Source organism: Seriola dumerili, unplaced genomic scaffold (genome assembly GCF_002260705.1).
Source record: "Seriola dumerili isolate Sdu_G_001 unplaced genomic scaffold, Sdu_1.0 BDQW01000105.1, whole genome shotgun sequence".
NCBI lineage: Eukaryota > Metazoa > Chordata > Actinopteri > Carangiformes > Carangidae > Seriola > Seriola dumerili.
This window is the reverse complement of record NW_019174360.1, coordinates 1,214,032-1,230,989: the sequence shown is the minus strand read 5'-3', so window position 1 is coordinate 1,230,989 and position 16,958 is coordinate 1,214,032.

Below are 16,958 nucleotides of genomic sequence, written 5' to 3'. Positions count from 1 at the left end.
ATTTCCCTCACTAAACCAAAACTGAGCTAAAAAGTAGAGTGAATGTTGGACTCACATTCACCAGGCGGCTGTAAACACAACTCCAAAGCCATACTAATGTTCCTCTGTATCTGCTACGTGTGGTAAATAAGCCACTTTTTGCTAACACATTCACATATCAATTTAAAAGTTGATAGTGTTGTGTTGACATCCCGTTCCCGACGCCGTCAAGAGGCTAAAAAAATATGCAAATAATGCAGATTTAAATGCATTTCTGGATTGAAGCAGGTGTTTAATGCATGACTTTGTAGAAGAACAGGAACTCTAGGGAATTAGCCTGTGATTGAATCATGCAAATATTCACTCTCACTAAAGTTATGTTTAAAAAGAGATTTTAAAAATGTCATATTAAGCTTCAGTTTCAGTTTCAGGCAGGTTATTCCAGAATTCGTCCTGAGAGCACCTTCCAAATCTCAGCTTTGTAGTCATGAAATAAAAGATCACCAAGCTCAACCTTGCAACAGACATAGAATCCAGTGTAAAAAAAATAAATAAATAGCAATGAGCCAGAGCCATTAAGAACTTGAAGTTAATCAAACAAAAATGTAAAAATCAATCTTAAAACATAATAGGAGCCAGTGTAGAAAGGAAAAACAGGAACGATGCGGCGAGGACAGCCAGCTGAGTTCTCTACAGTGTGTAAATGGTGTGAATGATTTTTGACACGCTAGCAGCACGACTCTGAGGACGACGGTCGGTCACTCTGGTCCACACTGGAATATCTCAACAACTCCTGGAGGGATTGCCATGAAATCTGGCACAGACGAGCACATCCCCCTAAGGATTAATTGTAGAAACTTTTAACTTATCAACTATTACCATAATCTAATGAAACTATAAATTAATTAAAGGCTTATCTTAAAAAAAAAAAAAAAGACATTCATTTAAGCTTCAGCTGTACTTTGTGTTTAGTGCTAATTAGCACATGCTAGCAAGCTAAAATGCTAAACTAAGCTGTAGCATTACACCACCTGTATCTCTTGAACTCACATTCATCTCAGCCCCAGCTGTACTTTGTGTTTAGTGCTAGTTAGCGTATGTTAGCATGCTACAATGCTAAACTAAGATATACCACCTGTAGTATGATAAAGATCATACCTGCTTAACATCAGCATGTTAGTATTGCTATTGTGAGCATGTTAGCAAGCTGATGTTAGCATTTAGGCTAAGTGCAGCCTCACAGAGATGCTAGCATGGTTAATGTAGCCATGTGGTCTCCCTTATTTCTCTGATTGGACAAGAATAAAAAGCAGAGAATGGAAATGCATGAGAATAACATGGAGGAGAATCATGCTGAATCTGTGCAGGAATACAACGTGGCTATAAAAATAAAAACATGTATTGTCATTTGCTGCTGCGCTGCATCAACTCTTCGGCACGAGTGCTGAGGTCATTTGTGGTTTCTACCTCGCATCCTTCCCAGAAGCTCAACATACACGAGGCAGTAGGCGACACACAGGGTGGGGGGATGTGCACTTCCTCATGCAGTTAATGGACAGCATACATGCGGTGATAATTCACAGCTAGCAAACATGACGTATGCCATCAGAGGCTGGTATGAGTAAAATGGGCATCCATCACAGATGCTAACAACTCTGATTAAAAATACATAATCTGCAAGTGGCCCCCTGATACCGCCGTCAAGCCATTTTGGGTCTAATTGCAATTGGTCTCCGTTATGATCAAAGGCAAGTCACACCTGCTCGCCTTTAGCTTTCGTTTCGCTGATTACACTTTCAAATTTCATCAACGTCAAGTTGATAGATATGAAATTATAGTGTAAACCTGTTTACTCGTGGTCAACACGCAACGCAATCTAAAGTCCCATCTCTCTCCTGGACTCACACCTTGTTTTTCTGCTCTCTCTCTCTCTCTCTCTCTCTCTCTCTCTTGGAAGTAAAATCAAGTAACAACAAGGAAAGAAGACAAAATGGAGCTCACAGTCGTGATACAAACACAGACAGCTAAGCCAAAACTGCTTCTCCCCCTCCGCATCTTCACCTTACCCCACCACCTGTATCTCCTGGGGTGTGAGTGAGTGACAAAGCATCAAGAGGAAGAGCACCAAGCCTTCACTCACAAGTCTTTGCACCCAGCGTTCACCCAATTTACACCTCTCCCTTTCCTGCAAACCCCACCCAGGATCCCCCGGTGACAGCACCATGCTAACCGTCACCTCCCTGCTGGCATGACTGTGTGTGTGTCTGTCTATGTGTGTGTTAGAGAAAGAGGGTGTGTGAATGTGTGTGTGTGTGTGTGTGTGCGTGTGTGCAAAACTGTGTGAGAAAGCAGAAGAGCATGTGTGGTATCCTTGTGGGAAGCAGTAGTAGACCTTCAGACTTGGAACATTTTCTGCAGGGAGAGGTCATTTTGTTCCTCCTTCCTTCTTCAAGACACAAACATAGAATAAGAACTTGACTTGAAGGGTAAAATCAATATCAGGGTGAAGGTTATAGTTAAGATTAGTTAAGGGTTAATGATTCTAATTAGGGGATTAATTTGAGATCTGATAAAGAAGGGTTTATTAAGACACACTTGTGCTGCTTTCTCCCAGTTTCTAAGCTCCAGCAGTGGCCCTCTCCTCTTCCCACCAATCCCCAATCACCTGAGCTTCACCTGCCCACACACCTGCCCCTCATTCCCTTAATCAGCTCCTTAGTATATAAAACAATCACTTGCCCTCAGCTTATTGTCAGCTTGTCTTTGGGCTGTTGCTCTCTGATATTTACCTCCTTGTTTGTACAGATCTCCTGATGACAACCTTTGTTCAGCACTTTAAATCAGTGGTTCTCAAGCCTTTTCACGACCATAGATTAGACCGACGACCCCCGACTGAAAAGATTTTTGCTTTTAAATGTTACTGAAAGTGTTTGAAACCCATGACCACGTGTCATTGTGTTAATCCACAGTAACTTAGGGAGTGAACGGATCGATGTTTGTGCAGCACGTATGAGTAAAAAGAAAGGACATGTAAGAAAAGAGAGACTGACAACAGTTTGCACTTGCTGCAGAGTTTCTCCTGATTACAGTGAAGAATGAGCAGTGTAGGATTTCCAGTTCACCTGCTGTAAAAGCCTTTGAAGGCAACAAAGCTCGCCATGCCAGTGGCAGGGAAGTGGGCATCGACTGTTGGTTTCAGGAAGTTAATCCCCTTCCACGTATAAATAAACAACACAAACAATCCTTTACCTTCTGCTTTTCCCTCCTAAAATAACATAAGTTTGGTTACAACCGTGCCTTCTGTCAGTCACAACCTCATTTAGCAAAGAGACAAAGCACAGAGAGAGACACAGCTGCGAGCTCTCACACAAACAGCTTGATTTTACAGTTACAGGCTTAAATTTCACTTTCTTGCCTCATAATATTTAGATGTGTGAGATCTGACGCATAGTGGAGATGGTTATGGTGAAGTGTGTATGTGTGTGTATGTGTGTGTGTGTGTGTGTGTGTGTGTGTGTGTCTGCACCAGGATGATGCCCTATCACAGCTTAGGTCACTGTGGTGGCCGAAGCACGGCAACCCTCAGCTGCCTGGAGAAGAACCTGCACACTCACATTAAACCCACTCCCTCCTGAGCTGAACCCCAGTTTTAAGTGATGAGTAAAGGGGCTTAAAAAAAAATCATAAGAACTCACTGACAGGGTTTGAAATGATGTACCTACTGTACGCGAGGCCTGTTTAAACATCTTGACAGGATTAGAGTGGAGTTAAACTGCTTTGCGGCCGCAGTTAATTGAAGCGGATGAGGTTTTTAATAAAGCGTGCAGTGTTAGCAGCTGACAAATGGCTCGGCTGACACACAGGGGAAATTGCATTTAATGGCATCAGGTATGTGCTTTGCTGGAGCTTATCACATTACACTGGTGGTTGCACACACACACACACACACACACACACACACACACACACACACAGTTGCACACACGCTTACGTGCATAAACGTACACACTTTGCTTTCGTCTTCATTTGTGCTGATGTGTGTGTGTGTGTGTGTGCACGTTGGCCCACATAAACACACAAGCACGCGCGTTAATTTACGCTTACCTGAGCCACTCAAGGTGTTTTCCCTCATGGATTTCAATTAGGCTTCAGCAGGATGCCTCTGATACGTAGGAAGGTCCATGTAGGTACAGTAGGTTGTTGGGTGCAGACGGAGAGACTGACTCACCCTGGACCGATTACTGTACCACTGCAGAGTTTTCAGGTTAGCTTGATACATGCCTTTATTTATTTATATATATATATATATATATAGACAAAGGTCAGTGAAGCTCAGAGTCAAATCTGAACTTTCTGCGCATCCCTGCACAATGCAACACGTGCACAACAAAGGAGGGGGCGGGCACAAATGCTGTTTTTCCACCGGGGGTCTGCATACACAGGTGCGTTCCACATATGCACGCTAGGAAACAAGATGGTGACCTCACCACAACAAGAAGGACGGCTCCCTTTGTTTGTTGCATTTGGCTGAACAACAAGAGCAGAAAATACTGATGATGTGTGTGACCACTTAACTAGAATAGGTATGGACAGTCTGTGTACTTGTGGTGCGATGTGGCAGCCATGACTTGGCCGTTAGTCCTCCCCAGTGTCTTCCACCTTCTCCGTCCTGAATGTGCCGCTCAGCCCCAATCCCATTGGTTCCTACTGAGGATGTAAATCTTTAAATGCAGTTCATGAATACATACTTTCAGGAGGAAGTAGTGCGTTTGTTGGGGACTATTTTCAGCGGCGGATTAATCCACATTTGAAAATGGCATTTAAATAAAGTACTTTTCCGTGCTGTGCCTAAATAAACCTGTGTGCATACACACAGTCCTTATGGAGAGCAGAGAAGGTGCTTGTGCTCGTTTTGATCTTGGAGGTTGTGTATCCGTTTCCTCCTGATTATTTTGTGTCTGGATCCACTGGACGCCATAAAGGCAAGAAACTGTCAGAAAGGACAACAGGACAACATGAATTATTTCAAGTGATATGTCGGGAGACCGCTGCATAGATGCCCTTTAGGAGTTGTCAGTTTGATATCTCACCCAGTGGTGCACACACACACACACACACACACACACACACAGCCATGCGCAGCGCACACAAACACGCTCGGCGTCCAGAGTGTGGGCCTGCAAGAAATTCCTCATATAAGAGGACAATTAGAGAGTCTCATTTTCCCCTAATATCAATCACACAGCTCATGAATAAAGACAATTAGGTCCTCACAATTCCATACAATTGCATCTGCCCTTTGAGCTCCCCCTCCGATTTGGGAGCGATGCCTCTTGGGTATATGGCGCGCTCATCACCGCGACTCAGTGTGAGCCACCGCAGTCAATAATAGGAGACAAAACAGAGGAGGCAAGGGCCCGGTTTCAGACTAGATCAGATCCTCCGGACGCGTGTCACTCTTCATTAGGGAGGCGGGGTAGCAGGGGACGCCCTTAAGGTGAGGATGGCCACAGAGTGAAGGGGGCGAGGGGGGGGGGGGAGAGGAAAGGAAGGAGGGAGGGGCGGAGTGGCAGCTGTGGAACAATGACAGAATCTGTGTCCAAGGGCCCCCCAGGCCAAACACCAGCTCTTCTCCACCCTGAACTGATCTCTCGCCTCTAGACCCAGAGAGGAGGGAGGGAGGGAGGGATGGAGGGAGGAGAGAGAGACAGAAATAGACCAGTCACACTCAGTACACTTTCTATCCACACTTGCTGTACTCAAGACTCGGGCTGACATTGATGTAACACATCGCATCAATGTGTCTAATGTCATATTCATAGAAATGTGATTGGTTTACCTCAGGCATGGGTGGTTCCCCTTACAGCACAGCAGTCTGGATAATGTCAGGTATTAATCTTTCATAGCCTCCATTAAATTAAGCACTTTGATTCACTTATTATTAATTTACACTGATTGCTGCAATGTTGCCATACATGCAGGCGAGGGCACTTACTAAAGGATATGTCTCCCTGGGATTGCCATTTGGGAAGACAGTGATCTTTTCTCATGTAGGAATAAACATTTCTTGGTTTGATTTTTAAGTTTTTACTTCAGGTGATGCATGAAATGATCATTTATTGGCTTCTAATTGCATTGAATAATCTTAGAAATGCATTGTTAAAGCTAGAGCTGCAACCAACCATTATTTTCATGGTTAATTGTTGGGTCTATATAACTTAGAAATGCCATATCAATTCCCCAGAGCCCATGGTGACATCATTAAATCTCCTGTTTAATCAGTTAAAATCCCAAACATATGCAATTAGCTTTCACACAAGACCAAGAAAAAGTCATATTTTCATATTGATCAAGTAAGTGATTAATTCACTAATGAGCTCTTTCAGAAACAAGAGGCACTAGAACAAAATGTAATGTTAAGAAAGCTAATGGAGGCTAATTGTGGTGATTGGCTGTGCTAAGACTGTGAACTTGGCTGTGAGTGTTGCACTAGCTAAGCTACATGTTAGCCTGTGTGAATTTACGTGGTCTGGGTGAGGCTTGTGGTGAAGCTCCTCCTTAACACATGTTGTGTAAACGTACACGTCTGATTTAAGTTCAGCTAACAAGCTAAGAAGCTAATGTCACAGCCTGCAGTCTTATAGCTACAGCAATATTAGCCATGGTAATAGCTAGCCTACATGCTAACCTACATAGTGGCATGAATTTACTGTTACACATCTATCATATCTGATTAAAGACAAGCTAACAAGCTAACGTCACAGCCACAGTCTTATAGCTACAGCAATAACCACAGCTAAAGATGACTGTAGCTCGGCTTTATTCCTGTAAAATTAATATTTTGGAGATGACAACAACAATGTTTATTCATAACTTTTGTTTATTCTCACCACCCATAAAGAGACCCTTGCAATATCAACACAGTGATGCTTGAGCAACACACATTTTTGTCATCAGCAATACATCAAATTAATAATCTTGTCTAGAAGACGACAATGGGGACCGGGACGGAGGCCGCCGTGCTCCCCTGCCACACGTAGGTGGCACACACTTGCCTTATTAGCCAGGTCAAACATAATCAGTGATAGACACGGCAGGGCTGCTTAATTATGGCTGGCAGCTGGCAGCGGGGGCCTTCCTTTAGGGGCCGGGTTATGCCCATGCATGAACCCCCCCCACCCCACCCCCCACCCCCCAGAAACCTCCTCCAACACCACCCACCCACACTGCCCCAAATGAAGAATAAATCTAACCTCCCTTTTGTTTGGAGTGAAGCATGTGGCAGCCCCTTCATTTAAGGCAAGAATAAAAATGTGGACAGAATTTGAGATTAATAGAGGGGAATGGTGCATTAAATTAGTGTAACTGTGAGGGAATAGCGGTGTGTGCATGTGTGCGCGTGTGCGTGTGTGTGTGTGTGTGTGTGTGTGCATAAAGGTAATAAAAATATCCTTCCAACAAGAACGAATCCTTTTCTCAGAACAAACCAACAAAGCACCTGAGCTATTAGAGGGCTCCGATTTTTCAATTTCATAACACAGAAAGCCTGACAGCTTGTTTGCTGCTCTTCGGATGAAACAACAGATGTATTCACATGGTAGCTTCCTCCCAACTAGGCAGAACACATCCTGAAAAGGCACCTAAGCTCCTGTTGCAAACAGCTTGTAAATCTGCACTTAAATGAGAGCAAGCGAGAGCCCGACTCCTGCCTGTCTGCCCGCCTGCTGCGTCACTGAAGAGATATGGCTTGGTGAAGTTTGGCACCGACACGAGGGAGAGAGCGAAGCAGTCACAGGCCGATATACCGTGTGATTATATGGTTTTCTACAGCTAAATTTTGCTTCGGACGAAATGACTCCACCTGTTTGCCTCTGCACACAACAAAAACAGCTGTGTGTGTGTGTGTGTGTGTGTGTGTGTGTGTGTGTGTGTGAGAGAGAGAGAGACAGAAAGAAATCCACTGTTTGAAGCCGCAAGCAGTTGTGCACTCTGATCTCTCAAGGCTGTCTGTCTACACACACACACACACACACTCACACACTGTCTCGTACACATGCAGAGCCCCCTGATTCAGCCCCCTCTGGTATATTGATCCACTTCATTCTGCCTCAATGAGATGCAGACAGCATCTCAGCGCCCATACCGCCCATAATCATGATATAACACTCGGCTGTATTGAAACCCGTCGCAGAAAGGCATAAATCGGATAATGCAACAGCCGGGATAATGAACAATATCAGATGACATATCGATGTTGTCACGCACAACCTGTAATGAAACATAACTGTGTGTTGTGCAGTGTTATTTTTGCACAGAAGCAGGAACACACACAGCTGCAAACATTTATTATTATTTTATTTTATTTATTTATTTATTTTTTTGTCCTTAACACTGCTCCATACATTGTGCCGGGGAACTTATGAAAGCAAGAGAGCCGTGCACTTTTACGCCAGGACCTTGGACAGCGCTCCATTCAGACTCAAGAGCCGCTCCCTCTCCCCATCACATCCCGCCGTAGCCATGGCAACTATTCTGATCGATCCAGTGCCATCTAATACCAAATGTTTCTCCAAACCAAAACTTAAACAATCAGGCAGCCATCAGCACCTTGGCGGTGAGGTGACGGCTGCAGCAGAGGAGGATGATGGGAGTTCTTGCCTTGCTTTCTGAGCCAGATAGATAGATAGATAGATAAATAGATAGACAGATAGATAAATAGATAGCAATGCAACAAAGGAAATAAAATGTAAGGCAGACTTTAGTGCCTGCCCAGCAGCTGGAGGGGGTGTTTGGGTTTATGTGAGGAGGGATGTGTCACGTTTACTTTATGTCAGCAGCCATGGATAGCTGGTCAGGGTTCAGAGTTCACACTGTGATATTTCACCATGTCTCAGTTCCACCCTAAACTCGCAGCGTTTGTATCCAGAAGCGATGCAGACTCTCTCTCTCTCTCTCATGCCAGAGCTTCTCCATCCGTCCGCGTCTTTTTTGTGTCTTTGCGTGTTTTCGTGCGGAGGAGAAACCTTCCACAACAAAAAGTAGAATCAAACGCACAAGACGGAGAGGAGGAAGAAGAGGTGGAGAGAGAGAGAGAGGAGAAGAGAGAGGGGAAGAGAGAGGGGAAGAGAGAGGAAGCACACATGAATGAAGAGAAAGCTTATTACCAGAAAACAGATGGCCCCCCAATTCACAGTGGCCCCACGGGGACCTGGAGGGCCAACTCTTTGCACCTCCGGGTTACCAGCGCTGCAGAGAGGGGTGGGCTGCTTAAACACAAGTCTGTGTGTGTGCACTTTTGTTTGTTAACTTGTAAACAAAAAGCACATTTTTGACACGGCTGGCAGGGCGCCACCCTCAGCTCCATACGCTTTTAATATTTCCCAGGAGTTCGTGTTTCATTTGGATGTTTTGTTACGTCTGAGATCCTGAAAGACGACAACAACTCAGCAACGCCACGAGGCGGAGGAACTAGCCGACTTACATGTTTGAAACTGTGGAATAATCCTTTTAAAAAAAACCATACACACACACACACACACACACACATACACACACAAGTCTGGCATCATCACCTTTTATTTCATCAAACCCATCACTCAACATCATTGCTGGACGAACTAATGTCACAACAGCCGTAAAATGAGATCTCACACGCGCGCAAACATTCACACCCTTTCACTCTATGTGTGCATATGCAACTGTATGAGTGGACACACACACACACACACACACACACACACACACACACACACACACACACAGATGACAGGCAGTGAGTGGAAATGAAGGATTTGGAGTTCCATCCCGTTACATTATGCAGCAGATGGCGTTCAGGCCAAGCCCGGCCAGGCCTCTCCCAGGAGAGAAGGAGTGAGAGAGAAAGAGGGGAAGAGAGAAGATGGGGGAGGTGTAGAAAAGAGGGGTGAGGGACAAAGCTGTTGTCTTTTTTTTTTTTTTTTTTTTTTAAATTTACTAAATGCCCGGGTTTTTTTTCTTTTTTTTTTTTTTTTTTTTTTTTTGTTAAACTTGCATGAATGCACGAGTTTGTTTCCTTTTTTTAATTTTTTTTTTATTTTGATGGACTCCTGCTCGGTTCGCCTGTGGGACAGAATCCTCATCGTCTCCTCTCCTACTCCTCCTCAGCTATCTCCCTCCGTCCCCCCCCCCCCCTGCCAGCTTGAGGCTCACCTGAGCCCACCACGGAGGCCCCGACCCCAGCTGACCCGCCTCCGAGAGGAAGGAAGCAGAGGACAGGGGAGGGAAAAGGTGAGAGTGGAGGGAACAAAGCTGCAGGTGAACGACTGTAGGAGTTTATTATGGTGAGATTATAGAAGGGATAACTAACTGTTATACCTCAACTCATTTCAACAACATTCAAACACAAATGCACTGCAGTTGACTTGATCAAATGCCACAATCAATACACACACACACACACACACACACACACACACACACACACACTGATAGACACACATACAAAGCGGCTTGTTAAGTCCCCCAGATCTTTGCCCCCGGCGCTTTTTGTTTTGTGTTTTCCGAATTAATTGAGCCAACGCTCAAGTGTGGGGCCAGATGTCACTGCGACCTGTGGGGATTATTAGAAATCTGTTTCCCTCATTGTTTCTGTGGATCCCTTCAAACCACAGCGCCTCGCGCTCTTCCCGCTGAAGTTTCAGGGAGAAACGAGTCCCAAACCAGATTGCTAATGTACAAAATAACAGTCTCGGGCTCCAAGAACGGACAACGAGCCCAAATATCGACATGTGGGACATTCTAGGACTTTTCTGTCCCACCTCCAATGACCATGGCCTGTGCCCAATGGCCACCAGGGGCCCCCTGATGCCCTCCCGGTTTGGCCCAAACAGCGCCATGCTCCTTGGCAGAGCTCTGGGCCTAATGAACTCATCAGCCAGCTGGAGGCCCTGGTGCAGGGACACGGGCCGCTTGGGGGAGGCTGGGGGGCCAAAGGGAGAGAGAGAGGGGCAATGGGCCCGGGGTGCTAGGTATATGAAGATGGAGGTGTGGGGCAGCTGAAGATAGCTCACCAATAAAGTCAATGAGGCAGGTGCAGCTACAGAGGGGCCAAGATGGGAGGGTCAGCGGGCAGGAGGAGGAGGCATTGGAGGCCGTGGAGACAGAAAATGTAGGTTTGTGCTGAAGAGGATGGGACGGAGGGAGAGGAGGAGGAGGAGGAGGAGGAAGCAAGGACTGGATTTATTTGGATGAGCAGGGGATGAAAGAAGAAAGAAAGTTTGTTTAAAAGTTTATATCAAAGCCGTAACTCTGCAGGCAGTTGGTGAGAGATTAACCTCATACACAGATACTCAAACTGACTAGTTCTGCAATGATTGTGACGGACGAGCTGAGAGAAAAAGTTCCTCTAATCACCACTAGAGTCTGGCTCCAACAGTGAGTCAGTCCCCACAGACTCCCAACTTCACAGCAGAAATAAACATGTTTACAGCCTCGTGCAAAAAACAGTTTCAGTCTCTAGAGCTAATTTCCTCCTTCATGACGACTGTTTATAAAACTCACCTGTTTACATTTAATTAAGGCTTAAAGTTATGGAGAATTGAGGGCGTGGCCACTTTGAGTGACAGGTGGATGCCTATTTTTGGATTAGGCGGAGTTAGACACTGCCAAGATGGCAACGGCGCAGCAGCCCGCTCTTCAGAAAACCCACGAGCTGCGTCACAGAGGCTCCGTCCATCTTCGTTTACAGTCAATGAGAAAGAGTGAACAAACTATTTACTCAGTCGCTACGAATCTTAAGAAAAAGAACTTTAAAAACAGTGTTTGGAAAATAGGCTCGTTATCTTTTCTGCCTGGAGTTAGATGAGACTTTCTCACTTTGTAATGAATCACAGCTCAAGACTGAGAACACAGTCACATTTGTTAGAGTGAGAGACTGGCTTGGTGTTTTGCTACGACTAAGATTTTAATTTAAAATTCAAATAGAAAATTGCGTTTTCTATTTCCGAACAGCTTGTAATTCTTAGAAGAATATACAATAAGTTTTTCTGTGATGAGAGACGTTGGTTGTGAGTGAATTTCAGAGCACAGCTGGGTTGTTTGCTGAGTAATAAGGCCTCCTCTTGCTCTCTGAAGTCATCACACTTATGTCAGCATCATCAACAAGACGCTATCATCCTGTTCACTGCACAATCAACAAACTCATCATCCTTCCTCCCATCTCACTGTTCGCTCCCGAGTGTGTTTCTCTCTCTCTGCTCCCAGTGTGTGTGTGTGTGTGTGTGTGTGTGACTGCATGTCCATGAGAGGGAAAGTGAGCACCTTTGTGTGTCCATATGTGTCTGGGTGGCGGAGAACGCGCTGGGCGTCCTGCTGGGAGCACAGATGGTGCCGAGGCCTGCCACGGCAACGCTGACGATGGCCACATTCTCACATGGGACCCCCAGCTTTCTGGATCCCACACCTCCTGTTCAGGCCTGAACCAACAACCCCCCCCACCCCCACCCCACCCCCACCCCTCCCTTCACACACACACACAAGGCCAGGGTCCAGGCCGCTGCCTATTTCACTACGCTGGAAGAAAAAGACAGAACACAACACATGAGCAAGTTGGCGTTCACACACTGCCCAGAGTGTGTCCCTCCTCCCCGAGTGTGTGTGTGTGTGTGTGTGTGTGTGTGAGCGATGCAAATGTGAGAAGAGTCCGGTTACATCACCGTCACATTTCGAGTTAACTTGTGCCGCGTCTTACAAACGGCGTCTTCTCCCACTTCGTCTTCATTTTAGCACACCTCCACTCGCTTGTCCTTCCTGCCTGCTCTTCCCTAATCTCTCTCTCTCTCTCTCTCTCTCTCAGACGCCCCCTGTGGCTCGCCGTCCACCTGAGAGAAGCCTCATACATCTCCTGACAAAGTGACTAATCCTCCCCATTTCACAGCTCCATCCCACTGCTCTCTGGGAATGTTCGTGTGTGTGTGTGTGTGTGTGTGTGTGTGTGTGTGTGTGTGTGTGTGTGTGACAGGTGACAGGTGGGAATATGTCACATGAGTTCAAGGTGTTTTTTTTTTCTTTTCGTTTTTTGTGTTGTTGCAACAAGAAAGCTGCGGGGTCTACTGAGCTCTGACTGATTAGAGGAATAACTCCATCATCAGAGCGACGTCACCTCCCGACTTCCTGATGATGACAGCTCCTTTAAAGTGACGTCCAAGCTACTCAAAGAGAAAGAAAGAAAGAAAGAAGATATTTAAGCCTGGAATACAATCTGACCCCCCCCAAAAAAAAGATCATTTTCAAATTTGCATCTTATTTCCTGTGCAACTCTGCGATATTAGGCCTCAGCTGGATTGGTGATATAAGCCCTGCAAAGAATAATCATAACCATAAATCAGCGATCTGCTTCCTCCCTGTGTGTCTGTGGTTCTGAATGATTACAGGAAGCACAGTGGGACTAAACTCCTGCTCCTGAGCTGGTGGGAGATTTACCCCCCAAACACGACTCCATGAAGCTGTGAGAAGTTGGATCTGTTGATTTTTCAGTTGCTTGTAAAAAACTTTGGCTTCAATTCTTCCTTTTAATGTAATAATGAAATGTCTTTTTAAGCATATTTAGTTTAATTGCATGTTACAATGGAAGCCACATTCACCCATTCGGGGGTTTAGCCCAAACTATTTTGCATCAAGAGTCCGCTAGTTGTCCAGCGACCTGCAGGTGGCGATGTTTCCCCAGCAGCTGTGGTAGGAGCAGTCGTAGTTTATCGGTTCATCTGGTCGACTTTTACCTGTCCATGAAGTTTAATTCTTTCTCATTCTTTTCGCTTTGCTCTCTCTCCACCTTGAGTCCAATTCATTTACTAAAAAAACCACACAATAAACGATGAATTTAACGTTCTCTGTCGATATCGCGATAATATCGTTATCGCGATTTCTCCTGGCCACGATAATCTGATATCGGGGCAGCCCCACCTGAATATATGAATATAGCATTTTGTAAAAGGGGAAACTTCACTCTCTGCAGAGCTCAACCTGCAGTTATAGGTCAAGTATAAAGTGATTTAAGCACCGAGACTGATGTGAAGTGAGGTGCGGTGTGTCACCACGAGCTGGGCTTTGTCAGTTTGATGTATTCAGCTTTTCTTTATTGGCCTTTGTCTCATGATCTTAGGATGATGAAGAGACTCTGCAGCTTTTGGATATTTCTATTCACTTTGTAGTTTCTCTGGTCCTCCAACGTGTGCAGTATTTGTTCTGCAGCGACCGTTTGTTTTCTTGGGAACATGAAGGTCAGGTGCGAGAAATTCATCCATTCACGTTCGCGACTGATCGCTGCTCAACGCGGCTCAACGCAGAGCACGGACACAACGAGCAGCCGGGTGCAGACGTTTACCAGCGGCGCCGTGACTAAAGCACACGTCATCCTCCCCGACTGAAGTGACTGCACCACCCTGCAGTTTGCCTCCCTGTCTCCAGAGTCACTACATCAGCTGGGGGATGTAATTGCAGCAGGCACAAACAAAACAGCCTTGGAGGGGTCCTTCATGTCTTTGGCCGAGGGCCTCGCAGGCTGAGGAGGGGTCTGGGCGACGCAGACCACCAAGCACAGACCATCTCCACTTCTCCGTCTGTGGAGCAATTAGGGTGGTGTGTGTGTGTGTGTGTGTGTGAGTGTGTGTCCGTGGGCTCCAGCTGTCAGGAGGCCTCTGTCTCCTGGTCCTGACATGTCTCCGATACACCCCGCTGTGAGTCTCTCTGTGTCACACACACTGCACGGACCCGGCCGGAGCCCAGGGCAAGCTGTCCGTCATCACACACACACACACACACACACACACACACAGACACACACATTCCCTCTCTGTCTCTCTCTCTCACACACATGCTGAGTTTTCACTGATTATGGTGCTTCTGGCACTGTGGTAGTACTTCTCGCTCTCTCTCATTGTGTGTGTGTGTGTGTGTGTGTGTGTGTGTGTGTGTGTGTGTGTGTGTGTGTGTGTGTGTGTGTGTGAGTGTGTGAGTGTGTGTGTGGTGGCAATAACCACGGTGGTGGCTGCAGGCCACGGCAAGTCATCCGTGCTTCCCCTTATCGTTTTAATCACCTCGTTAGGCGCAGCTAGTCCCCACACTTACTGGCCACTGCCCCTCCTCTGGAACCGTGCCCTCCTGACCCGACGCTGGTGGTGCCACCGGGCACAGACAGAGATGCATGATGGGAGGAGGACGAGAGGAGAAACTTCTGTGCATCCATCAAGTCTGCTTTAAGAAGTATTGCTTCGGTCCGTCGCGGTTGTGTCACTAAATTATCTGCAACATCACCTGTGACTTTTCCAGGAGTCATTCAGCCTTTGTCTTTGTGTGAAGTAAAACACAAACATGATGTTCCCCTTCAGGTTTGTCACAGACTGAAGCATCATGAGGAACAAGCGTAAAATAAAGGAATAAATAAAAGGCCTGTCTCTGCATCCCTGAATGTGTGCTCGCACAACTTTGAAGTAAATACTGTGGACACTGTTGATGATAAACCAGATGAAATCTTCTGTATGGTTAATGCTTTGATCAGCTGTGAATCAAGTTCAGAGGAATCAAAGAAATCAATCTCCTATTCCCTCCCACAAGTGTTGTTATGGAGAACTAGGGGGAGAAACAGGCTTCACAGAGAATAACCCAAAACTATTACAGAAGGGACAAATATAAAACACTCATTCTCTCTTCATCACGATGAACAACAAGATTTTATTGAACAATTCAACACTTTTATTCTTTTCCACGAGTTAAAATAACACAAATATCTTATTCAGGAGTTTTAAATCTTCCCCTCTCTCTCTTTTCTTTCCGTTCTCAACATCAGGACAGAAAGACGCTCAGAGGAAAACAGTGAGAAGAGGATATTTACAGACTGGAGAGCACAGACGCACGGAGCTGATGGCTTTAAAAAAGAAAGGGGGCTTGATTGACAACTCGTCACTTAATCTCTTATTCTTCACTAACAGGTGAAAGGGAACTAGAAGTATTTCCATCCATCTCCTTCACTGATCTGCTGCTGTTTCTTATTTTATCTCCCAGACGACTCACAACAATTAAAACACTTTGAGCACAAATTGGCTCAAATTGGAATCAAACAGACTCAGGTGTGTGTCACTGAAGAAATAAAAGTCAGTCCCACCCACAAGTGCAGTTACAGCCAACACACACACACACACACACACACACACACACAAAAGGGAGAGAAGAGTGCATCACAAATGAGTCTTTTAAAAACTATTATAACAACAATAAATAAATAAAAATAATATATATATATATGTCAACAAGAATCACACATGCAAAAAGTTGAATTTAATTCTCAGCTGTGCAGCACTTTACAAACAGGTCTGAATGAAAAATGCTGCACTTTAGTTCCTTTAAATGACGCAAACATTTTCCATCTACCTGAAGTGTTTTTGAATTTCCCCCCTTTATCTTTTCTCACCTTGAATCACAATGTAGGAAGAAAAAAAAAGAGACATTTTCCAGTGGAGGGCGACACGGTGGTACAGTGGTTAGCGCTGTCGCCTCACAGCAAGAAGGTTCCGGGTTCGAGTCCCGGCTCGGACGCGGGGTCTTTCTGTGTGNGAGACATTTTCCAGTGGATTTCTGACTTGAAATCAGCTTCTATATAGGATGTGTTTTAAGTTGAAAATCTCCCTCTCTCTTCCTCTCTCTCTCTCTCTCTTCGTGCACTTTGAAAACACATCATTAGTTTTTTTGTTTTTTTTTTACTATTCACCAAAAACGTGCGCGCGGACACACGTATTTCTTTTTTTTTATTTATTTTTTCCTCCATCCTTTATCAGGCTCACATCTCTGCTTTCCCTTTGCCCACTACTCCCACGGGAGGGAGAGCGCTTGAGGGCTGAGGGGCGTGAGGAGAGAGGGAGGAGGTGTGTGTGTGTGTGTGTGTGTGTGAGGGAGAGAGAGAGAGAGAGAGAGAGAGGGTGAGGGAGTGAGGGAGGGAGGGGGCGGCGTTA